The sequence below is a fragment of the Lissotriton vulgaris genome, unplaced genomic scaffold (assembly GCF_964263255.1).
Source record: "Lissotriton vulgaris unplaced genomic scaffold, aLisVul1.2 SCAFFOLD_1831, whole genome shotgun sequence".
Classification (NCBI taxonomy): domain Eukaryota; kingdom Metazoa; phylum Chordata; class Amphibia; order Caudata; family Salamandridae; genus Lissotriton; species Lissotriton vulgaris.
The window spans coordinates 233,227-259,289 of NW_028248689.1; the positions used below are offsets into that span (position 1 = coordinate 233,227).

General features: G+C 44.1%; 1 pseudogene across 1 annotated transcript in view; it reads right to left on the minus strand.

Moving 5' to 3' along the window:
- Positions 1–3,804: 3,804 nt before the first annotated feature.
- Positions 3,805–26,063, minus strand: part of LOC147663859 (uncharacterized) — a 233,809-nt pseudogene continuing 211,550 nt past the window's right edge. The window contains exon 4 of the transcript XR_015305210.1: positions 3,805–7,405. The product of XR_015305210.1 is annotated as an uncharacterized LOC147663859 (transcript). The remainder of the gene's footprint in view (positions 7,406–26,063) is intronic.

The following is a 26,063-nucleotide window of genomic DNA, read 5'->3' on the forward strand; positions in this document are numbered from 1 at the left end:
CTGTTGACGGCTGCTGTTCCAGTGTTTGAATGCTGTTTGACTCCAGCATTCGTTGCCTGCCATTCGCTGCCTGTCCCGCATTGCGCCGCGTTGTTTCAGGACGGCGGCAGCTGCAAGGAGGTGCGGGTGGTTCCCTTGTGCGCACCACGAGCAGACAGGCTGGGAGGTAAGCCTTAGCACCACAGCAGTGCCTCGTTGTAGCTTGTTGCCGCTTGTTGTCGAACAGTGGGGCAGTGAAGTGCGGCAGTGGCAAGGGGGAAGGTCGCCCGGAGACTTGTTTTAATGAGGATGGTGCCATGGTATGAGCTGGATTTAAAGTGTTGAGTTCTACTACATAAAAGGGTGAGCTCTGCTTTGCTGACTCCAGGGACTTGGGCAGGAGACACTACAATCCCCAGCGTTCCTTGCTTCACGGGGGCGCCGCCTGCCAGCTGGGGCTTCCGCCGGGAGGCGTACTTGTGCAAGCCCTTCCTTCTGCAGAGCGGGGATCACTTTAACCACCTTCGGGGGCTTACCATCATCTCGTTGCTGTGTCTCCAGGACTCCAGCCCTCCCTGCCTGCCCCCGCCGCAAACTACTCGCGGCCGCCGAGAGGGGCTGGGCAGGAGACACTACAATCCCCAGCGTACCTTGCTTCACGCCGCCTGCCAGCTGGGGCTTCCGCCGGGAGGCGTACTTGTGCAAGCCCTTCCTCCCGCGTCGCGGGACACGCCGGGCTGAGCCCGGGCATAGGGCGGGCCGTCTGTGGCCGTCCGGGGACGGAACGGGCCACCCCCCGTGGTCTTGCTGAAAGGTACTGTAACAGACTGGATATGGAATTGTAATAATTGCATTCTGGGAACACGGACAGAACATTGCTCTGGTTCTAATTACCCTGCATCGAACTGTGCAACGCTAGATAGCAAGAGGGCTTGATTTATTAATATAGTTACTTGTAAAACTATGGCGACGAAACCCAAAACTCGCTCGGCGAAGAGTAAAGCTGGAACACCTCTTAAACCAAAAAATCCCGACCTAGGCCCTGGTGAAACACCCATCCATAAAGCCACTCCAACGGTCATTGACCTAATGCTACGAAAGGTCGCTGGGGATATTGAGCGTGTGGAGAGACGTATATCAATGACTTTAACTTCCCTGCCACTTACACCAACTCAAACTGAGGATGCAATCCAAGGTGATAGATCACCTGAAGGGGCCCGTGAAAACTCGCTAGACACTATCCCATGTGCACAAATAGTAGCGGAGGACCAAGCACCTACAAATATAGATACAAGCATAACACTTAAACCACCTTCCAAAAAACATCAACACAAAATCAGACAAACAAGGGCTAAGAAAAAGAATAACAAATGCAATAAATCGAAAGATATAGAGGAGGAAGTCCTAATAATAGAATCTAAAGCCGCCCCACTTCCTCCAAGGTGGCTTGACCCTATAATTTTAGAGCTACAAAAGCATCTGGAGACATTTATAACTAGTTTAGTCAAACCACTAGTAAGTAAGATAGATAAAATAGCTAGCGAATTGCAAAGACAGGGCAAGGCAAGGGAAGCCCCAATAACAACACAAAATGGTAAAGGGGCTTTAACAAATACTATTCCAGCCCAACGACCAGCACCATCCAATAGCTGTGTTAGCCACGATCAATAGCAGAACGGGGTGGGAGTGTTAAGACATGAAAACTCGGATAGAAATAACACTCAAAGACAGGGCGGGGGAGGACAACATTGGCACCTCATATCAGGCAAAAAATCAACACCATTTCACTGAGCACAATACTAGAGCACAAGGCCCACTCTCATGTGTAAACCTTCCCCCGGAAGCAAGCCCTTTTGTCGTTATTTTTACAGGGGTCCCAGAGCTCGGACGAGGGCAGAGAGAAACTTTCACAGAATTTAAACAAAAGATCTCAACCTGGTTAAATATTCATAGACCCTTAAAGGGAGGAAGAGGGGGGGAGATTCTAAATTTAAGGCGAGCACAGTGGGTGGGAACCAGAAAGAAAGAAATAGAGGGGAACTGTGTCATCGCCAACTTCAGGGACCCGAATCTTGTGGAGTATATATTAACCAATGACAATAGAAACACCACTAGCACTATAAGGACCATGCCTTTAGCATATTTTTACCCAAGGAAATTGATGACACGCCAATCAAACTTTCACTTCATGGGGAGAAATAGATTCATAGAGGGATACGACCCTAGGCCCATGGAGTACGGCATGCAAAATATAGCATACCAGGGAGGTCCCCAATGGACAAATAGATACAGCCCCTTACAATACATGGATGAAAATGAATGACTGAGGGAAGTAGAGAAGGTTAAGGGAGAAACGATTGTAACACTGGCAAGAGGGGAGGGGGTGGAGGAAAATGAAGCCACCCTAAACATGGCAGAAACCCCAAACTCTGAAGCAATAGAAATAGGTAGGGCTGGCAAGGAAACAATAATTGATCCAAATCATATCATAGGGATTGCGAATAGTGGTGAAGTTCAGACACGAAAAGTGAATATACTGACATGGAATGTAGCGGGGTTAGCAGGTAAATTTGATAACCCTGAATGGAGGAATGAGATCCGGGGCTTTCATATCCTGGCATTTCAGGAGACATGGGCAGTCAGTGCCGTTCCATACCAAATAGAGGGATATAAGTGCTTTTTTGTGCCCGCACAAAAAGATAGGCCGGGAAGAGCAAGAGGAGGGTTGGCGCTCTATGTTGATCTAACATTAGAAGGCAAATGGACTGTACCATCTTGGACATCATTTACCTTGCAATCCGCTATATTCCAGAGTAGAGAGTTGAGGGTGCAGTTTTTCAATTTTTATAATCCGGGGCCCATAGATGGAAAGAATGGCGCTCTCAGTGAATTAGATGAAAAACTTACACATGAGGCTGAGCTAAAGAAGGGGGGGGGTTCCAATGACGATAGTACTGGGTGACTTTAATTATCACCTTTGCCCAGTTTTGCTTCAGTACTATCCATATTGGGACGCTTGCCCCTTTAATGAAGGGCCTCACTGGGAACATAATCAGGAGGGCACACAATTAAATGTAATGATAGAAGCCCATTCATTAGCACATACGATGGACCTAATAAACCCAGAGGTAGAGGGGACATACGTACCAACCTTCAAAGGCAGAGGGAGTTCTACCATAATAGACTACATACTAATATTCTCCTTTGCCAAAAATAGAATTGTGAGGGCTAAAACTAAATGGAGCCCCTTTAGTGACCATAATGCTCTCGTTTTGGAAATAAGACACACCTGTGGGGCGGGCAAACCCAAAGGGGGGGGAAATTAGCCTCCAAACGACAGACCAGGGAAGGCGACTTAAGTGGGCAAGGGTAGACTCTCAAGAGTTTTATAAATCTCTTGTCCAAAATGGAAGAAAAGAGATTGGAGACTGTCTGGACCCCCTAAAAGATGGTCCAGAATTAATGGAATCCTTTGTAACCCTTACAAGCATAGTGAACAAAATGCTGGAAGTCAAAGGCCTGAGGAAAGAGCAGAAGAACCCACGCTGGTTCGATGAGAGCTGCTCCAAAGCATTAAGGGATCTAAAAGCCTGTCTTAAAGTTAAACCAAGGAATAAGACAGACGTGGCCACTTGTAGATTAAAATACAGAACCATGGTAAAAGAGCGGAAGAAGCTGCTTCAAGCAGAAGTGTGGGCAGACCTTAGAGAGGCGGGAGAAAACAGGGATTTTGCAGAATTCTGGAAAATTGTAAATCGACCGTGTTTTAATGAGAATTCTGCCCCGGTGATTAGTAATAACATCCTCCCAGAGGAATAGGTCAACCACTTTCAAGGGTTATACAACAAATCACACCTAGCAATTCAGGAGGGCGAGTGGCAGGGTACTCGGAGTGATAAAATAACCCTCTCGCTAGGTGAGATAATAAATGCAATTAGTGGATTAACCCCAAACAAAGCCCCTGGTCCGGATGGTACCCCACCGGATCTATATAGAAGTAATATAGATCTATGGGCACCAATTTTAACAAGGGTGCTAAATGCCACTATCAAATCTGGCCTACCACGCTCCTGGTCCGCGGCACTGATTGTACCCATATTTAAAAAAGGGTCCAGGGATGACCCAAAGTGCTATAGACCGATCTCGCTCATAGATGTTTCTGCTAAAATTATGGGGCGAGTGATTCTGAATAGGCTTATGGAGTGGACGGCGGAACATCATATATTGGCAGAAATACAATACGGGTTTAGGGAGGGTAGATCGACAAGTGACCAGTGTCTAAATTTGTATCTCTTGACAACTAAGTACACGAAAGCAGGCAGGGGCAGGGTCTATATGGCATTCATGGACCTAGCCGCGGCCTTTGACAATGTCAATAGGTCTAAACTATGGATCATGATGCATAATTTAGGTATGCAAGAGGGGCTGATTAATATCCTGAAAGAGCCGCACTGGAACACCACGGCTAAGGTCCGTTTCAGCCCAGAGGGGAGGCGAACTGATCAATTTCTATGTTCAGGGGGAGTAAGACAAGGGTGCATATTAGCCCCTTTTCTTTTCTCCCTTTACATTAATGCCCTAGAGAGTGCCCTCTCCACCCTAGAAGTTGATTCCCGCAAAGTAGGACCGCGTCATGTCCCAGTACTATTGTACACGGATGACGCGGTCCTGCTGGCCAGGACCCCAAGGGCTTTGCAACTCCTGGTGGACGGATTTGTTAAGTTCATGGGGGACTTGGACTTGTCTGTCAACCTAACAAAATCCTTTGTCATGGTGGCCGGTAAAAAACCTACTAACAAGACCGTGTTCAAAATTGGGCCACAGACTCTGGGCAAAGTAAAGACCTTCCCCTACTTAGGGCTGCTAATGGATGGGGACATGCTATTTAATCACCTGCTCGAGGCCCATTGCACCAAGCTGGTGTTCTCAAATGGGGCTATTTTGAGCTTTGCCCGTAGATTGGGACGTTGGTGCCCAGAACAGATAATGGCACTATATGCCTCAATCAGTACAGCTAAGGCCCTATATGGTGCTGAGATATGGGGCTTTAGGGACTGTAAGCAACTTCAACAGCATGAAGATACATTTTTTCGGAGAATCTTAAGAGTTCCGCAAGCCATCCCTGCGGAAATTGCCCATGATGAATTGGGGATGCCATATATCTCTGACATTGTTAAACTAAGGCCAATTATGGCATGGATGAGAGCTTGGACTAATCCGGAGGCAGCTCTGACCAGGGAAATAATTACAGACTGCTTACAAAGAGACAAGGCCCTACAAATCCCTTGGTTGAAATATGTGAAAGATTCTTTGACAAGTATTGACCAGGGACAGATTTTTAATGACCCCTCCTTGATTGTAAATAGTTGTAAAATGAAGGTAAAAAAATTGCTTTTAGAAAAATATGTTGCTGACAGAAGAAGTTGTGGCCTGGCAAAGAAATCACGAGCAGCCTATGACCTTGTAAGAAATGGAGGGGGATTGGAATCATATCTGTTTCTTATGTATAGCCAAAATGATTGGTTTTTAATGTGCCGTTTTAGGCTCAATTGGTTACCAAATACTTTAGCTTACCCTGCTGGTTTTACTGTATCAATTGAGCAGAAGGGTGCCTGCTGGCTGCGACAATAGGTCTCCGCAGGACACCCTTCATTTTGTACTTTTATGTTCATTTTATAGCAACCCCAGACGATTGTTTTTGGTAGACATTTTAAAGAAGCAGAAATTCCGCCAAGCAAGAACTGCATTGTTGTTTTTACAGAAAGCCACTGATCCCCACACCCTATGTGCCATTTTAAGCTTTTTAAAAGTAGCAGTAAGATTGAGGAATACAAGAAATGAATTAGTGTTGTAAAATTATATGTGCCCCGCGAATCATATCCTCTCTTCTCTATCGCTGTTTTTAACATGTAAAGTTCAGGAATGAAATCTAATGAAATCTAATGAAATTTTATGTAATGTGCTTTTATGAGGAATTTTTATTCTTCGAAATAAAGATTTACTGACTGACTGACTGACTGAATTTCTTCATACATTCACTGCACTGGAATGGTTTTTCCCCTGTGTGTGTTCGCTGATGACTCCTGAGAGTTGAGGAATCACTAAAACTACTTCCACATTCATTGCAATGGTATGGTTTTTCCCCAGTATGTGTTCGCTGATGTCATTGGAGATGTGATAACCGAATGAAGCTCTTTACACATTCACTGCACTGGAATGGCTTTTCCCGAGTGTGTGTTCGCTGATGACTCCTGAGTTTTGAGGATTGACTAAAACTACTCCCACATTCATTGCAATGGTATGGTTTTTCCCCAGTATGTGTTCGCTGATGTGATTGGAGAGTTGATAACTGACTAAAGTTCTTTACACATTCATTGCACTGGAATGGTTTTTCCCCTGTGTGTGTTCGCTGATGTCTCCTCAGATGTGAGGAATCACTAAAACTACTTCCACATTCATTGCACTGGAATGGTTTTTCCCCTGTGTGTGTTCGCTGATGACTCCTGAGATTTGAGGATTGACTAAAACTACTTCCACATTCATTGCACTGGAATGGTTTTTCCCCAGTATGTGTTCGTTGATGTGATTGGAGATGTGATAACAGACTGAAGCTCTTTACACATTCACTGCACTGGAATGGTTTTTCCCCTGTGTGTGTTCGCTGATGTCTCCTCAGACGTGAGGAATTACTAAAACTACTTCCACATACATTGCACTGGAATGGCTTTTCCCCTGTGTGTGTTCGCTGATGACTCCTGAGAGTTGAGGATAGACTAAAACTACTTCCACATTCATTGCACTGGAATGGTTTTTCCCCTGTGTGTGTTCGCTGATGTGATTGGAGATGTGATAACCGAATAAAGCTCTTTACACATTCACTGCACTGGAATGGCTTTTCCCCAGTGTGTGTTCGCTGATGTGATTGGAGATGTGATAACTGACTAAAGCTCTTCATACATTCAATGCACTGAAATGGTTTTTCCCCTGTGTGTGTTCGCTGATGTGATTGGAGATGTGATAACTGACTAAAGCTCTTCATACATTCAATGCACTGAAATGGTTTTTCCCCTGTGTGTGTTCGTTTATGTACTTGGAGGTCTGATGACCGACTGAAGCTCTTCACACATTCATTGCAATGGTATGATTTTTCCCCTGTGTGGGTTCGCTGATTATCTTTTAGGTGTGTTAACTGACTAAAGTTCTTCATACATTCATTGCAATTGCACATTGCTTCTCCTGTGTGTGTTTGCTGATGGTTCTTTAGTAGCGATGACAAACTAAAGCTCTTGCTGCATGGGAATGATTTTTCTTTCTTGGTTAGTGTCTGTGGGTCGGGTTTATAATTGTCTGCATCCCATGACTGTGTTTCCTGAGGAGCTAACATGGTTGATGAAGCACTTGTGTTATTCTCACATTCCCGGTGTGTGTGTGGTATTTTGGGATGGTTGATTTCAGATTTCACAATGAAATAGAAGACCAGCTACATATATTATTATCTTGGCAAGTAAAGCTTCTTTGTAGGTGGGTATGTCTTTAGATTGCATAATAGTTTTGTGTGTTACGGGTAAAGATTAGTCTTCCTTCTCGTCAATGCAAATTAGCACAGTCTGTTGTAGATCAAGGACCCTCTCTTTCTATTACCCTTCAGTTGTCTGGCTCCACTCCATTGTGTTTTTCTCGTGCTCATTTGGTTTGGCCAGAAAGAGGTTATAATACTCTTAGCACGCTGAATGGTGGTATGCCATCATTACAGGAAGCAGAGCAATGCTGTATCCACCTCATACTGAACACATGATCAAAGCTGGTGGTGCAGGTCTGTTTCTACAGGAGGTGGTTTGTCAGTGTTGTTGCCTTAATTTTCTAGAGGTCATTTCTTAGTCCTGTTGCGTGCATCTACTGATATGCTCTTGACTGCTTCTTCCAGGATCTATCAGTTTATGTTCAGGGTCCTCAGTCTCTGACTGTGCAGATCTTTTCCTGAATATTGGAGCTTATTTTGTCCAACCACTTTTTTCAGAATTGCACGATTACTGTCATTCTTCACGATCCTTTGTGCATTCAAGGCAGGTTTCCTATTGGATGTAAAGAGATTTAAAATCATTAAATGGAAATGTAAGAGAATGTGAATACACAATATTTAACTAGTTGTAAAAGATATCTCTTCTTTACCATTTATGAAAGTTACCAAGGGCTATTTCACCATACACAGATATTTAACTAAATCTTTCATTGAACATGTCACTCTTACTTACTTCAGAAAAGGAGGTGATTTTCCAGTGTTCACAGAGTAACTTAGTACAGAAAGAGCACACATGGAGTGCCCTCTCGCTAGAGGTACAGCGTTCGGAAGAAGCAACATGGCCAAGATTTTATTTAAACAAGAAGGGATTGTGGAAAAAGAGATGGATCAGGATCTGCTGCTGTCACTTCAGTTTCAGGAAAAGTATAACAACGGTAACCCTTTCAAGAACGGTATCACAAACAAAACTCTCAGGAAGTATATAATAAAGGTAACGCTCCAGGAAGTATATAAGAAATGAAGCTCCATTCACTCTCTTCTTGACAATACTTTCCTGTTCACACTGGAGCAGCTGAAGTTCCAACTCCTGTCTTTACTTTTCTGTTTGTTAAGTTATCTTTGCCAGTTTCCTGGGGTTGGTTCAAGCATTTGTGGGAAGATTACAGCATTGATTATAGAGATTCCATCACAGCCAGTAATATACCTGCGATATCTCTGCTGTCAATACATGTCTGCTTCTTGTCTTTTTCTACCTTACCATGGCATCTGGCTTAATGTTTTCCGTTTGGTGCCAGCATGCTACTCTGTGGGTGGGTGGAGCGTTGGCAGAATGGGACAAGATGTCTGTTGCTTGAGGGGGAGTGCAGAATTTACACCTTTGGGCATTTCTTGAAATCAGCTTCACCTTACTCCCTGTTCATCGCCTTCCATACTCCCTTGTGTCTGCGTACTCGCTCCACAGGGTTCACTCACAGCTAAAGCAGAGGAGTGACTCGATGCACACAGCAGACATCAGGTAATGATCTGACAGACAAACGGCCATGCTTGGCAGTACCAGGATCCCAAGCGTCAATAAAGAGGCTCGCCAGGGACATACAAAAAAGGAGGAAGTGCACAGGTAGCTACTAATGAGGTACAAACAGAGGAGGCGAACCTGTAGGTATATGCTCCTTTTTCGGTCTGTTTCAGGACTTTACTGGGCTGGGTATTGGTGTGCACTATATCTTATTCCTGCGGCTGATAGTAGCACTTGCTGCAGGGGTGTTAGCACAACACCTGGAGACTGCCTGCCTTGAGGGGAAGGTAAGGTTCCAGGCGTCAGACAATATCAGCAAGGGACATAAATGGATCCTATGAAACACAGCGGCAAAAGAGCCGGGTCTTCCACTGTTTCTGGATCAGTAAGTGATTTTGACTCTTTCTAAGGTTAGGAGGCATAGAGTTCCATCGGGTCGGAGCTAAGACATGGAAGGAGGAACCTCCCGTTCTGGCTCTGCTGTGACGAGTGATGTGGGCCAGGTTTAGATTGGCGGAGCGTAGTGTTCTGCGGGGCTTGTAAAATTGCATCCAGGCAGCTAGGCTGGGTTCTCCTTGCTTGCATAGGATTTTGTGTGAGATGGATAGAGCTTTGAAAGCTTTCCAATAGTTCAAAAGTTGGGAAGCAGAGCTGAATCCGTTCAGAACAGATTTCTTTGAGCCCAAATAGAGATATTTGCAATAGTCCAGGAGCAAAAAGACAAGGCACTGTACAATCAGTTGGCAGGATTGCCAGGAAAAGTGTCCTAATATTGGTTTGAGGTTCCTTAGGGTGCCAAAACAGTGACCTGCTAGAATCTGGACACCGGTTTCAAAGGATGAAGAGCTATCCATCCATACCCCAAGGTTTTCTACCACCACTTTATGTTCGACGGGTACATAGTATTTCTGGACATCATTGATCACTACAAAGATGGGTATGTCTGCCGAGCAGGAGTTAGGTTTTAAACAGTTGTTGTGCATCCATGCCGCCACCGCTGTTAGACAGTTTCTATATTTGATACAACCGCTGGTCAACTCTGCTGACAAGGAAATAATTAGCTGAGTGTCGTCTGCATACAACACTGGTGAGATTCCAAAGGAATTAACTACCTTTACCAGAGGTCTGACGTGAATAATAAAAAGGGTAAGACTGAGCTCCAAACCATGGGAGATGCCAGGAGCCAGTCCTCTGTGTGATGAGACGATAGGGGGGTGGTATAACTTGAAAGGACCACTCCTTTAAAAAGGAAGTAAACCAGGCCAGACCTTTGCCCTGTACCCCCAGGTCAGTGAGGCGAGTTAACATTATTGCATGTGAGACAGTGTCGAAGGCCGCACTTCAATCTAGGAGTATCAGAGCCTGGGATTTCCCAGCATATACAGTTCTGCAAAGGGATTCAGTAACTGTTAAAAGAGCAGTTTTGGTGCTGTATGATCTAAATTCATTTTGGGAACAATCTAATATTTCATATTGTTCTAATATTTTGGTTAGGAGATTGTTTACATGTTTCTCTGCATCCTTGGACAGAAACGACAGAAGAGAAATGGGTCAATAGTTTTCTGGCTGAGTGGAATTTAGCGAAGACTTTTTTAGAAGAGGGATCACCTTGGTGAGTTTCCATGATATTGATACTTCTGCAGTGCTCAGCGTGAGTTTGGCTAATTCTAGAAATATGGGTGTGACGCTCTCCTGAAATTTCAAAATATAATCAGGTTTAAATGGGTCATCCGTAGATCCAGATTTCACTTGACGCATTAAGGTGGGAATAGAATCTGCGTCAAGTAGAGCCAATTGGTCCAAGGGAGCCCATTGCGCGAGATAGCTCCCTGTGTCAAGAGAGACAGGTCTGACTGTTTTCTCACCCCTGTTAAAGTAAAGATAAAGATCATTGACCAAGCTTGCTGCAGTGGCTGTTAGAAGCTTCCGATAATCCAGGAGTGGAGGTGGGTTTATTCAGGTGTTCACAATAGAGAAGACTTCCTCAGAAGGCTTACTGCTGTTTTTGATTTGTCTGCAAATATTTCGATACAGGCTGTTTTAATCAGTTTCTTATAGCATTTAATCGCTCTCAAGTATGGCATTCATGCGGCAGCATGATAGGATTTGTGCCAAGCGCACTCTATTTCTTAGAATTGCTTCTTTTCCGAGCAATGCTTCATTGAACCAAGCAACTGGCCCTTTTTGGCAGCTATTTGTTTAAACTGCCTGTTGCACTGTTGTGTTTTTAGTTAGGGGATGGGTCTATACCTTAATAAAATGTTCTCCGTTCTTTGCCACATCACCCTATTTTAACCACCACATCTTTTTGCGTTTTTGTGTCTTCTCTATGGTCTTGTGTTTTCTAAAGTGAATGTGGGTGTGATCCAACCCATTACCATATCACAACGAGAAATTGATGGCAATCCAGATATAGGAGTTTGGTTCTTACCACATATCACTGTAGCGTTCTTCTTCCGTTTTGAGTTCCGTATCCGTTGGCTTTTTTTGTGACTTAGGTACCAACTTACCTCTGTGAAGTTGTAGATAGCCTGCCACAGTATTGGCCTTTAGAGCCCCGGCTTGTTTTGTTGTTCATTAGTTAGTAATTGGGGATGTGAACATGGGCTGGTCTTTAAAATTTCCCTTTGACCCTTCCTCTCCCGGTATTGTTGTAGCAGTAATCAAATGATCCAAGGCAGAATTGAGCCATGCTTTGGTGGAAGCCTTCGCACGTTCTATATTGGAGTCTAATAGAGGCACACTCCTTTCGATAAACCTTGAAAAGGCAGATGGGTCCAGTTTATGCCACTACCTCCCGTGGGGTTACCAGTCATGTTTTTTTCAATGCTAGTAGTATCTATCGTCATTGGCACCAAATAATGGTTTGACCAGGTCCCTGGAACAGGGGGAGCAGTTTGAAGGGTGGCTAGGTTGGAAAAAATAGGGTCCAGCAGGTGTCCGGCCTCGTAGCTGAATGTTTTACTAACTGAGCTAATTGGAAAGTGGCCATGTCATTAGTAAAGTCCTGGATTTATTTATTGTTGATTAGATCAAGATAAAGATTCAAGTCTCCAAGTATGTTAAAGTTGGACAGTTGAAGTGAGTGCAAGGTAGAGAGCTCTAGTTTAGATTCCCTGGACTGTTTAGAGGGACCTGGCAGTCTATACATAAGAAAGCCTGAAAAGGTCAAAGTTTTGCTAAAATGCAGTTTAAATGGAATGCTTTCACAGTCCTAAATAAGGCCAGGGAACAGAATGCACTTAATACAGGTTCTGTGAATGATTGTGATACCAACCCATCTGCCACAGGGTATATCACATCTTTGAATGAGATATCCTGGAGGGAGAGCCCAAACATGTTCTACATATGTAGATTGAGTGAGCCATGTTTCTGTGAGGAATAAGACACTGAGCTTGTGATCCAGGACGGGGATATCAGCATAATGGCAGGTCAGTGCGCGAAAGTTAATTCTGTGCATTTTTAAAGTTAATGACATTGAGTTAGCCTTAGAGGAAGTAGTAGCAGAATTAGTGAAGTTACCCTTAATAGTTGAAGCAAAACGACAATGTCTGCAGTGCACTCCGGCCATGCCGTTTCCCAAAAGGTGAACGGGTGTAGGCAAACCTTGGTGCAAAGTGGCCTGAATAACAGCGGTTAAGGGGCAGAGTGGGTAGTCCTAGGCGATGTCAAAGGAGCAGGGGTTCTGGACTCAGGCACTGACAGGCTTGCCTTAGGTGCACCTTCAGCGCATCCGAACATTGACTGCCATTTTATAGCAGATCGGGCTCATGGAACGTTCCCCAGGTGAAGCCACTAGACTGCTAACCTCTCAGATCAGTAAATCTTTATTTCGATGATTAAAAACCATCATAAAAATACATATGTACAGTTAAAAAATTATTTAAATAGCATTTCTGAACTTTTATCTAAAAATTAAGATACATAGTTATAAAACACAGTATACATTCATTCCTTGATAAAAATCATTAGCATTACCCTCTTGTCATTCTTAAAATTGCAGCCACTTTTAAAAAGTTCATAATGGAGCATAATGTTCGCATATCGTTTGCTCTTTGCAAGAAGAGTAAAGCCGTTTTGGCATGTCGAAACTTAGCCTCTTTCAAAATAGCCACCAAGAATTTGCGTCGAGGCATCTGGTAAAAAGGACACAAAACTACAAAATGAAGGGTGTCCTGCGGGGACCTATTGTCGCATCCGCAGGCACCCTTCTGCTCAATTGTTAAAGTAAAACCAGATGGATAAGACAGTATAATTGGTAACAAATTGAGCCTAAAACGACACATTAAAAACCTGTCTTGCGAGTTATACATTAAAAATAGATAGGGTTTCATACCCTCACTATTACTCACAAGACAATGAGCAGTGACTGATCTCTTCACCAAATCAATACCAGTTCTGCAAAAAGCGAACTTTTCTAGCAGCAATTTTTTGATCAGTGGTTTACACGAGCTAGAAATTAAAGTAGGGTTGATGAAAAGGTCCTTCCGTCCTACATCTTCTAGCGTAACTTTGACATAATTAAGTTGCAAAAAGGGGGGTTCACCCAATATCGTCACTGGGACCTGCGTATGTATATTGCTGAGCGAGAGGGGTCCCATTAAACACACAGAAAATGATTTACAAACCATCAAGAAAAGTCAATTATAAAGACAAGAAGGTCAGTCTGCTAACATTGTTTTTATTTACAATGTAGCTAAGCCAATTATTAGGGCAAACATTCTAGATATAACATTTGCAATTATAGTAACGTGCCCTGGAAAAGGGGAGAGGGGAAGTGTGCAGTGAGTGTAGGAGAGGGTAAGTGACATAAAAACAAAGCCAAAAGGCTACAATCAATCGAAGACTCTTAAACTGATTCAGATTGTCAATGACCATAAGTTCAGTGATAATACTACAAAGTAACATGCTTCATGAATGTAATCAATAACGTAATTGTTGGAATGAAGCTGAAAACACAAAAAACAGTTGACACGTAGCGGAGTCAACCAAGGGATTACAAACTGGAGTTGCGATCACGTGGTGTGGATCGTCATAAAAATAAAAGAGGGCAAAGGTGATGGATTGGGAAGCGTCATCCAGCGGCCAACGTAGAGTGGCTAATTGTATATGAATAAAGTTCCACGGGGATAGAAATACTTTGGACATCGTATTATTAGTAACAAGGAGCATGTGAAAATCGTGGATGTATGAAAAAATAGACATATACACGATAAACTTAAAACGGGGAAGGGGAAGGAACCCAGAATTGGCTGGTAGCATACTCCAATTTAAACAATGGACATTTCAAGTTAGTATAAAACCTAAGGTGTAAAGTGGATTGACCATGAAAACATGTACTTGTCACAATAGTTGAACAAGGAATTAAATATTATCTGAAATATTGTAAGGACCAGCACCACTACTTTACTTTATATCGCAAACCCACCGAACGTAACTCATTGTTACAGTATACGAGCCATCATCCCCGGGCCCTCTGGGATAACCTACCCTTTGGGCAGTTTCTTCGGACCCGAAGAAATTGCTCTTTCAAAGATCACTACATGGCCCAATCTGAAGATTTATCAACTCGTCTTCTAGAACGTGGTTATCCTAAAAGACTTGTTCGCCAGGCCAGAAAACGCGCCTGGTTTAACCCTAGGGAAGACTTGCTTATCCCCAAGACCAAACCGGACATTCTAAATGATCGCATTGTATGCGCAACCACCTTTTCCACAAAGAGCAATGATATAAAACGCACCATTAACCAACACTGGGCACTAGTGGCCGATGACATACATCAGAAAGAACCCCCCCTTCATGCATTTAAAAAGGGCAAGAGTGTGCGTGATTCTGTGGTTCGTTCCTTCCTACAAAGTCCGGAAGACCCTACTCTGTCATCTATGTGGAATTTACCACCCATTGTGGGTCACTATCGGTGCGGTCATTGCAAGGCCTGTGAGAGCACCATACAGACTAAGGAGTTTGAGCATCTGCACATTAAAACATCTATGAGATCTCATACCAACTGCAATTCTACTAACATCATTTATGCCATTCTGTGTCCATGTGACCTGATATACATCGGACAGACCCACAAAAAGCCAAGGTCTGTATTCTTCAACATATGAGCAAGATTCGTTGTGAAGTTCAGGGTGCACCTCTTGTGCAACATTTCAAATCTGCTACTCACTCTCCAGAAAGTTTCAAGTGGGTCATCTTAGAACAGGTGACACTTGGTCCCAGAGGCGGTAACACTGCAGAGATTCTTAATGTAAGGGAGCTCAAATGGATGTTTAGCTTTGATAGAATCACAGAATCACGCACACTCTTCCCCTTTTTAAATGCATGAAGGGGGGGTTCTTTCTGATGTATGTCATCGGCCACTAGTGCCCAGTGTTGGTTAATGGTGCGTTTTATATCATTGCTCTTTGTGGAAAAGGTGGTTGCGCATACAATGCGATCATTTAGAATGTCAGGTTTGGTCTTGGGGATAAGCAAGTCTTCCCTAGGGTTAAACCAGGCGCGTTTTCTGGCCTGGCGAACAAGTCTTTTAGGATAACCACGTTCTAGAAGACGAGTTGATAAATCTTCAGATTGGGCCATGTAGTGATCTTTGAAAGAGCAATTTCTTCGGGTCCGAAGAAACTGCCCGAAGGGTAGGTTATCCCAGAGGGCCCGGGGATGATGGCTCGTATACTGTAACAATGAGTTACGTTCGGTGGGTTTGCGATATAAAGTAAAGTAGTGGTGCTGGTCCTTACAATATTTCAGATAATATTTAATTCCTTGTTCAACTATTGTGACAAGTACATGTTTTCATGGTCAATCCACTTTACACCTTAGGTTTTATACTAACTTGAAATGTCCATTGTTTAAATTGGAGTATGCTACCAGCCAATTCTGAGTTCCTTCCCCTTCCCCGTTTTAAGTTTATCGTGTATATGTCTATTTTTTCATACATCCACGATTTTCACATGCTCCTTGTTACTAATAATACGATGTCCAAAGTATTTCTATCCCCGTGGAACTTTATTCATATACAATTAGCCACTCTACGTTGGCCGCTGGATGACGCTTCCCAATCCATCACCTTTGCCCTCTTTTATTTTTATGACGATCCACACCACGTGATCGCAACTCCAGTTTGTAATCCCTTGGTTGACTCCGCTACGTGTCAACTGTTTTTTGTGTTTTCAGCTTCATTCCAACAATTACGTTATTGATTACATTCATGAAGCATGTTACTTTGTAGTATTATCACTGAACTTATGGTCATTGACAATCTGAATCAGTTTAAGAGTCTTCGATTGATTGTAGCCTTTTGGCTTTGTTTTTATGTCACTTACCCTCTCCTACACTCACTGCACACTTCCCCTCCCCCCTTTTCCAGGGCACGTTACTATAATTGCAAATGTTATATCTAGAATGTTTGCCCTAATAATTGGCTTAGCTACATTGTAAATAAAAACAATGTTAGCAGACTGACCTTCTTGTCTTTATAATTGACTTTTCTTGATGGTTTGTAAATAATTTTCTGTGTGTTTACTGGGACCCCTCTCTCTCAGCAATTTGACATAATTAAGCCATGGGATTAACGGCCCCTTGTCCCTTTGTAAACAATCTGCTACAATTATTCTGCTTAGTTCTGCCTCAGGATTTTCCCATATTCTAAGCCATGCTACAATGGGGCTCAGCTTTACCCGGTCTATAATGTACGGGCTTCCCAGTTCGCTGTGTGCCATTGCAGCTGGAGTGCTCTGCGGGATCTTAAGAATCCTCCGCAGGAATTTGTCTTCCTCCACCTGCAATTGTTTTGCGCCCCCAAAGCCCCAAACCTCTGCTCCATACAGGGCTTTTGCGGTGCTTATGGAGCCATATAGATTCATCATCTGTTCTGGACACCAACGGCCCAGCCTTCGCGCAAAGTTTAATATAGCACCATTTGAGGAGACCAATTTTGCATAGCGCTCCTCAATCAGAGTGTTTAATTTAAGTGCCCCATCAAATAAAAGACCCAGATAGGAAAAAGTCTTCACCGTCTCTATAGTGTGAGTCCCTATTTTAAAACCAGGATTCCTACAGTGCTTTTTTCCTGCCAGCATCACAAAGGACTTGCTCAAATTCACAGACAGGTCTAGGGTGTCCATGAATTTTACAAATCCATCGATCAAGCACTGTAAGCTCCGCGGAGTACGGGCAAGCAGGACCGCGTCATCCGCGTACAAAAGTACCGGAATATGGCGGGTTACGGCTTTTAGGCTATCTGTATTCAGGGCAATAAGAGCTCTATCCAGGTTATTAATATAAAGAAGCTCCGCGGAGTACGGGCAAGCAGGACCGCGTCATCCGCGTACAAAAGTACCGGAATATGGCGGGTTACGGCTTTTAGGCTGTCTGTATTCAGGGCAATAAGAGCTCTATCCAGGTTATTAATATAAAGAGAGAACAAAAACGGAGCAAGGATGCAACCTTGCCTCACCCTGAGAGTGCATGGAAAAGGTTCTGTTCTCCCCCCCTCCATACTGTAGCGGACCCTGGCGCTGGTGTTCCAGTGTAGTTGTCTAAGAATATTAATCAATCCAGGGTCAGTTCCCAAGTCGCTCATTATAGCCCATAACTTGTTCCAATTTACATTATCAAAAGCCGCGGCCAAATCCATGAAGCCCAAATAAATAGTTTTGCTACTGGCCTTTGTATATTTGGCGACCAGTAAATAAAGGTTAAGGCACTGATCGCTCGTTGATTTTCCTGCCCTAAAGCCGTACTGGGTGTCTACTATAGTGTGGTGCTCTTCTGTCCAGTGCAGAAGTCGGTCTAGTACTACCCGGCCCAGGATTTTGGCAGAGACATCGATCAACGATATTGGTCTGTAGCATTGGGGGTTATCTCTACTTCCTTTCTTGAATATGGGGACAATTGCTAACCTCTCTCACTCTGTGGCCAGAACAAAATACAGTGAAGAACGTCCGGCAAATCGCCCCCGCCACACAATCTAATTCATAGGATTCAGTAGCAGCACATAATGTTTAAAATGTTAAAATTTAGTGACACCAGTTTTTAAAAGCGCCTTGTGTCTAGCAGCAATGTGTCACCACAAAGACAGTGTCTGTGCATTGGCCGCCTTTTTATGGCCACCTTTTATGGTAAATTGGACTTTGACCTTTCCATGAGAGGAGCAGAGCCTGAAAAAGCACAACACTTAGAGGATGCCTGTCTTGAGGGGGGAGGTGAGGATCCAGATGTCAGACAATATCAGCAAGGGGCATAAAAGGATCCTAAGGAACACCCTGCTTCTCGGGCATAGCCACAACAGATCCAAGGTTCATTTGCTATCAGTCCACTCTCTCAGATTCCCTTTCCTGTGCCTCTGGGACTACAGCTGCTTCTAGGTCCCCTTCCTGTAATGCTTGTTCTCTCTGATACAACATTGATTGCAGACTTGAAGAACGATTTGGAGTTTGGCAGAGCGGTTATTGCATCACAAATGTGACAGATACCCCAGTCCATCTTACTACAATTGTCACTGGATTAAATGCACGTCTAATATGGCGGGCGGAATACACATCACCTTTGTGATGCAGTAACCTGTCCACCAAAATCTAAATGAGACCCTTGGGGTGCATCGTGTCCAGTGTCTTTTAAGTGTCACCCCAAGCAGAGACCACCATCTGCCTATGACCCACTGCACCAGTATTTCCTCCCAATAGGGACAAGCTTCACTTTATTGCACCAGGTGTACAGTATAAAGCAGGCCAAGTACCTAATGTAAATTGAATTTCAGCACGCAACTGTAAGAGATGTGGCTGCTATTCCTGGCCATTATTGTTTAATTAAACGTAATCTGTTCCTGATTGCCAAGCCTCCCTGTTCTACTTTTTAATAATCAGAACCTGCTTCAACACAGCAATGGTCACAACCTTCCACATTATCTGCAGTTAAGGAACATCTACCTCTCCTTTCTGATAACATGAAATTACAAGATTTCTTGTTGGGTCCTAGGTCACTACATTCTAACTGATTCATATACGCCACTTACAATGAACCGTGGAAGCTGCTGAACACTAAAGACAAATTGACAGGATTCATTTGGAAAAGTAATTGCCTGTTGTGGACAATGGCTTGACTACATTGTCAACTCATATATTCTTAAAATAATTCTGTATCATATGCATTCAATGTTATACTTAATGACACTTCTCTCTTACAGCATGGGCAAATTCAACTGAGAACGATTATGTAATTGAGTGGAAATTGCAGGGGTTAAAATAAAACCGTGTGCCATGGAAATATCTAAACACAACAGAACGGTTTTTGCCTTATAATTTAACACCCACACAGAGACGGATGGCAAAAAAAGATGGACGATAACCTGTTCTACACAGGCTGGCTCAGTCATACATCACAGTTAGGTATGGAAGTTTAGGGTATCCCAAGGTATCTGGCAAAGGGTACTCCCTCTATAGTATAGGTACTGTTAGGTAGGAATAGAATATTATACATTTATATAACCACACAGTAATGTTATAATGGTTGAACCTGTTGCACGGATTCCACTAGTAAAGCAGAATTGTATGTTAGGACAACAGGACGTGAGAGTGTAGGGACTGAGTCTCTCTACAATGTACGTCAGTACCTGTTGGGCCAATCCTGCTAGCTCACAGTGCCTCACCTGAACTCCTAGTCTTCCCAGAGTAACAAGTGATTTCAGCAAACTCTAACACGACCCTCTATCCCCAAGGGCACTGTGGAAACAGATCCTCACCTTTGTTACTCACTTACTCACTCATGCACGCCCATTGTAAACATAAGAAAGACACAAAGAAAGTTTACGATAGATTTATTGAAACTATCATTGTCTATTAGGAAGCAAATATGCTGCGATCATTAGGCAAATGCAACTAAAGAAGTAATTAGAATTACTACCAGACTGTATAGGACACACATCCATACTATGTCAAATTATATATCTGTCTAGTTCTATCTTTATTTTGGGAGCACAGGGATATATTTGCGATCTGGGATTGGCCCAAGACCCCATTTCTGGTGTATGTATTTAGATGGTCTGCATCATGAGTGTAAACTTAGTTTATGCAGGGCTGCATGTCAGGCACTGCTGTTGTTCCAGATCAGACCTCTCTGCCGGAATTCTTCTCTCTGCCCCCACGGGGACAGAACACCATTTATGTTGTTAAACAATTGTGCTGGATGGGGCACTGTGAGCTAGTTAGAAGCCAGGCCAACAATTTCTGATCAAACGTGTGAACCACATTCTCATATTTTGACATTTATGCAGTCCAGAATACCCAGTCCTACTTAATTTGTAGGAACCACAGCACATTCCCACAGGTAGGACACAGGCATAAAAGAATTGGTTTTCAAGTCAGTACAAAAGGAAAAGAATATTCTTTCAAATTCAAAGAGATAACTTGCTACAGGGAATGAGGAGGCATTCAGTAAAGAACTGTCAGGTGAAAGACGTGTCTCACAGCACCCATTATACTGAGTGTGTTGACTTGGGTAATGTGCCCCTGTTGGACTCAATGTAGCAGCAACCACCATTTTGGAAGGGGACACAGATGTTCCTAAGTGCATAAATCCAAATATCATGGGGTCTGTGTTCTTAGCTAGCCTCGAAAGGAGGAAGGTCATTACCCTGAAGGATGCAGGTGCTTACGGGACTATTGTTGGGAGGGAGTATCTCAAGCACGAGGAGATTCTCCCTGGTGCCGGTTGGCACAGGCCGGCTATGGGGTGGGGATGACAGTGAGTGCCCGTTACCAGAGATGAGGTAGAAATTAATGGCAAGTCTACCACGGCCAATGAAGGGTTGAGCGAGAAGCAAGGCGCAATGATGTGATTGACCCTGGTTAAGTACCAGGAGCAGAAGCCTTCTCATGGATACATCTACGGTTGCTTGGACAGACAGATCAAGCTTACTGTTTTTCTAATTAGATTAGACTGAGATTGTCTTTGTGACAGAATCTCTGCAAATGTCCAAAATCTTGAAGTAGGAGACCTAAAGCCACACCTTGTTAAGTTCTTTCACAAGTGCACTGGAAAATACACCTGCCCACTAGTCTGGCTCCAAAAACGAGATCAGCAACCACAAAAGCAAAGAAGCAGCTTAAGACACAGGGCGGAACAGCTGGATTACTGATCGAGAGCACATGCAGCAACATATGGACTTCTGAGATAGACCACATCAATAGGGATCATATTCTCACAAATTAGAGCTCTCTTAAGAAGATCAACCTTGCTTAAGACTTTGTGGTACCCATTTCACAGCAATAGTTATAAACGTCAAGTGTGTACGCTTAGATATGACTTTATAATATGGAGTTTGGAAGATTTCCGTTATAGTAGTAAGTCCTGCTGCCATTGTATCATTTTCTAGAGTTGGAATAATGTCCCTGCGGTGACTTTGGATCAAGAACTGTTGTAAATAATGGCCAGCTATGAAATGCTTCCAATATTGTGTCAGTTGAGGTGTTGAGACATGTGATCAAGAAACCTGTGTGTGCGTAGAACTGTTGAACTCTGGGCACCAATGGCCACATGAAATGTATAACTGAAGCCTGGAGGCTTGAAAAGTTAGAAACTACAAAAAAGCTCTGGTAAGGAGAGCAGAAAAAGTCCAAAGAGACAAGAGGTTACAGCATGGTAAAAAGGTTGGTCCTGTGACCTGCTGGAATCAGAGAGGTCATCTTTGTGAAAATAAACTTGCAAAGGAACCAAGTGCAGTGCAACAAACAGGTGCAGGAAGACGTCCTGAGCATGAAGACGTCCTGACCAGAACAGCTGAAGACACCCAGCAGACCACTCCACCTGAGTACTCTCAGGGAGGAGCTATCAGGTGCAGGAGCTGGAGAAGCATTTTCTTGGGGTCTCGTGATCAGTCAGTGGTGACGTGGCAGTATTACAGGCAGGTACAGTGCTTTCAGGGACACCAATCAGGGCTCGACAAATCCACTCGCCCGCTCGCATTTGCGAGGGAGAATGGATCAGGACGAGCTATTTTTAGGTCCTACTCGCCCTTTCTGGCGAGTAGGAAGTCAAACTAACTTTTGTCCCCTGTCTTTGAAAACAGAGCAAAAGTGACAAGATAACATGATTTAAATGCACTTTTATTGCTCATAAAGGAAATGAGCAATAAAGATGCCTTTAAATCTTGTTATCTTGTCACTTTTGCTCTGTTTTCAGAGACGGAGGTCAAGTGGGTTGCAGTCAGGTCGAGGGGATTTTCCATGGTACTAGACCTGCAGGACTAGTACAATTTTTCGGATTTGTCGAGCCCTGCCAATGCTGCAGCACTTCAACTAAATAATCAGGTTTCTTTCTTTGAGTAAATGACTCTCGGAGTAGTAAGGTCAAGCAGTCAAGGCATGTTCTGGCACAGGTTAGAAATCAGACGCAGCACAACATAGTAAACCACATACAATAAGGCCAATGCCCAACCACAGCTACAAAGTGAAAGAAGAATTTGACTGTCACCAAGAGGTACAAAAAGGAGCAAGAAAAAATATACAGAAGGTGCCGGGACCCTCTTGGGGAGTTACAAAGTCAAAACAATTTACTGTGTGTATGAGCACAAAGTGGGGTCTCAAATAATATCAAGTCCCATGTCCAATGATAACTTCGGGGATAGCGATTAGATGCTGTTAGACCTGGCACCATTGGCGCGGGTCTCCCTCCCATTTTTGCTGTTGCCTCATGTGTTTTGCTGGTGTTGAGATGCTTTGGGCACTGTGACACTGCTATTCAGAGCCAGAGTGCAAGTGCTCCCTATTGTAAATTGATGTATGGATTAGTGATTCCATGTTTGGCTATTTTGGTTTACTTGTCAGACCCTAGTCTAGTGCACTGAGTGTGTCAGGGCGTGTAATCCAAATGCTGCTGGTGGGCCTGCAGCACTGGTTGTGGCACCCACAGCAGCAGCCTTGCAAAATGTGTCTAAGGTCTGCCATTGCAGAGCCTGCGTGCAGTCTGGTACTGTCATGCTGACTGGGCAAGTGCACCCACTTCCCAGTCCCTAAACCTTCCCTTTTCTTCATATCAGTCACCCCTATGGTAGGCCCAAGGGCAGGGAGCATTGTGAGGATAAGGTAGGACAAGCACTGGTGTGTGTGGCATGTCCTAATAGTGAATTACAGCCATTTTCGTTTTTCACTATTGCAAAGGCTACCTGTTCTCCATAGGCCAGAATGGGTTGTTAGAATTGTTACATTTTATAATCCTAACAGGCTCAGAGAACATGGTAGAAATTCGAGTTTAGTTTGCCTGAACTCAGAATAATAAAATACATATTTTAGTAAAGTTTATTTTAATATTCTGTGTTTGCAAATACCACTTTTAGAAAGTAGGTATTTGCTTGTCTACCCATTCAAACCTGCCTCTGCTAGGTTGTGTATTCTTATGCCTGGTCTCTGTGAGTGACAGGGCTGGGGAATTCCAGGAGACAGGCTGAGTCACCCAGTGGTGAATAGAGAGATCTGCATCTAGATCGGAGGGAGGAGTGCAACTGAACTCTGAATAGGGCTGTGCCTGCCTTCCACAATGCTGGCTCCACCCCCTGGGGAGCGGCTGATGTCTCTTTCTCTGCCCAGCAAACTGAAAGAAGGGAAGGAGTCCTGTAAACAGAGTGCTCCAGGACTGTACTTGCCTTCCACAATGCTGGCTCCACCTCCTGTGGGGCGTCTGATGTGCATGCCCTGCACTGTGAAAGGAAAGGAGAAGTCTGGTAAACAGAGTGCTTCAGAACTGGTTTGGATTGGGCAAAGGCCCCTCTCCCCTCAGAGAACAAAGGAATTGGGGGTATAAATATTGGGACCCTGCTCCCAAGAAATTAGATCACTTTTGGACTACAAGAAGAAACCTTTACTGAGGAGAGGAACCTGAAGAAACTGAGGTGAGACTATTCCCAAGCTGATGTGCTGCTTGGGGGATTAGCCTGCAGTGGTTGCCTTACTGCCAAAGGAAGGAGAAAGGAACTTTGTGTACTCTACTTTCAACTTGTGAAGGATCTCCAAGGGCTTGGAAAATAGCTTGCCTCCTGCTGAAGTCTCAGGGACAACAGACTTCACCCCCCAGCTCCCCAGAGTTCTTGGGGAAGTGCCTGCTGCTGTTCTGGGCCTTCTGAGGAACTGCGTGTCGCAAGGAGCTGGAAGCGCGACTCAACGAGAAGAAGCGTGTCGCTGTGCCTGCCATCGCAACTCCGGATAAAGCAGGGTGTCGCTGCTGGAACTGTCGCACTGCACCACATCGGGGAGAAGTGGGCCGCAACGAAGAAAAAGCGTGTCGCCGTCGCTGCTGCTGCCGTCGCAACTCCGAAGAAGGAGGGTGTCGTCGCTGGAGCTGTCGCACTGCACCGCATCAGGAGAAGAATCTCGCAACGAGGTCGGAGCGTGTTGCCATCGCTGTGCCTGCCGTCGCAACTCCGGTGAAGGAGGGTGTCGCAACTGGAACTGTCGCACTGCACCGCATAGATCAAGAGAACTTGGCATCCTCCGAGAAGCGCGCCGCTGTCGGAGCTGCTGCCGTTTCATCTTGGATGTCGCTGCTGTAGTTGTCACATCGAGTGAAAGCTTCACGCATCGTGGGAGAAGAGCGTCGCCGCTGGATCTGTTGCTATCGCATCGTAAGGGTGTCGGTGCTGCAGTCCACGTATCGAACCGAGAGCTTCTCGCATCCCCGAGAAGCGTGCCGCATCTGGAAGATCTTCACGTCTTTATTTCTTTGTATCTGAACTTTGCTGCATTTCCCATCGCTGCGACATTGCTTATTGTGGAAGCGCAACGCAACCTAAGGTACATTGACGCAGAGTGTTGCTTCTAAGAACAGAACTGAACTAAGCTCAAATCTACCATCTTAAAGTAATCAGAGTGTGTATTTTCGTCGTTTATGGTCTTGTGGTAACTCTATATAAAGTCTACTTATTTTTTATATAAAACTTGTGTGGTGTCCATGTGTAGTGTTGTCACTGGGTTACTGTATGTGGTCACAACTGCTTAACTTACAGCGCCTCTGAAGTAAAGTCTTGGCTGCTCTCGCCACGCTACCTAGAGGGTGAGCAAGGGTTATTTTAGGAGTGTAATCCCCCTTGCCCTGACTAAAGGAGAGGGTCCCTGCTTGTCACAAGTACCTACCTGTGCTAACCAGAGAACCCCAAATCTAACAGATGCTCTCAGAAGTCTTTAGGACTCAGTGGCTCTTCCTACGTTTGTAAACTAAACTAGCCAATGGGAAATTGGTGACAAATATAAACTGGACAACTCATTGAGCCCGAGTACCTGCTACTGTGTTTCAAGTTATAAACATTCAAAAAATTCTTCCTTGCCCACAAAAACATTTAAGACACAAAAGGACCCACCAAAAAGTTCGTTTTATGGCACCAAGCATCCCAGTGTCCAGTCAGAAAGGCATTGATGTATCTGCTGATGCTTGACAGTGACCCACTGAAGAATACCTGACAGGTGTAATTATTTTGACACTGTATAATTTCCAGTCATATATGCACAGAATTACACACGCATGGTTTGCTTTGGCAGTTTGTATGTGTGGAACTCCAATTTGAACTTTCCACAACTTGGAAAAAGTTAGATTATACTTCAGCAGAATGCTGGGGTAACTCTCCTACCATGGTGGGAAGGCAAATGGATCACCCACCAAACATTGTGGTGTGTACAAGGGTGTCTCAAAGGGAAACTGGGGGAATTACAATATGCACTGGTAAAATGGCATGACACCAAAATGTGATACATTGCCACTATATGCGTTTACCCTTATTTGTTTTTAACAGATTGGGCACTCTGTGCTCAGTTTATCAAGGCCCAGTGCTTGGGTTAGACTAATTAAGACCTCAACTGGTCTGGTAGTTGCAAGGTACTCAATTGGAGATAAAGGCAGTGCAGAGTCAGTGCCCTCTATGGAGTCCACATGAATAGGATTCTGCTGTTGTGTCTTAAAAACTTCCAGTTGCAGTCACTGTTTTCAGCAGTGAAGGAAGTTTGAGGACTGAATCCAGTCCCTAAATTGCTTCAGAGACTGTCAAACACTTGCTTGTCATTGAAT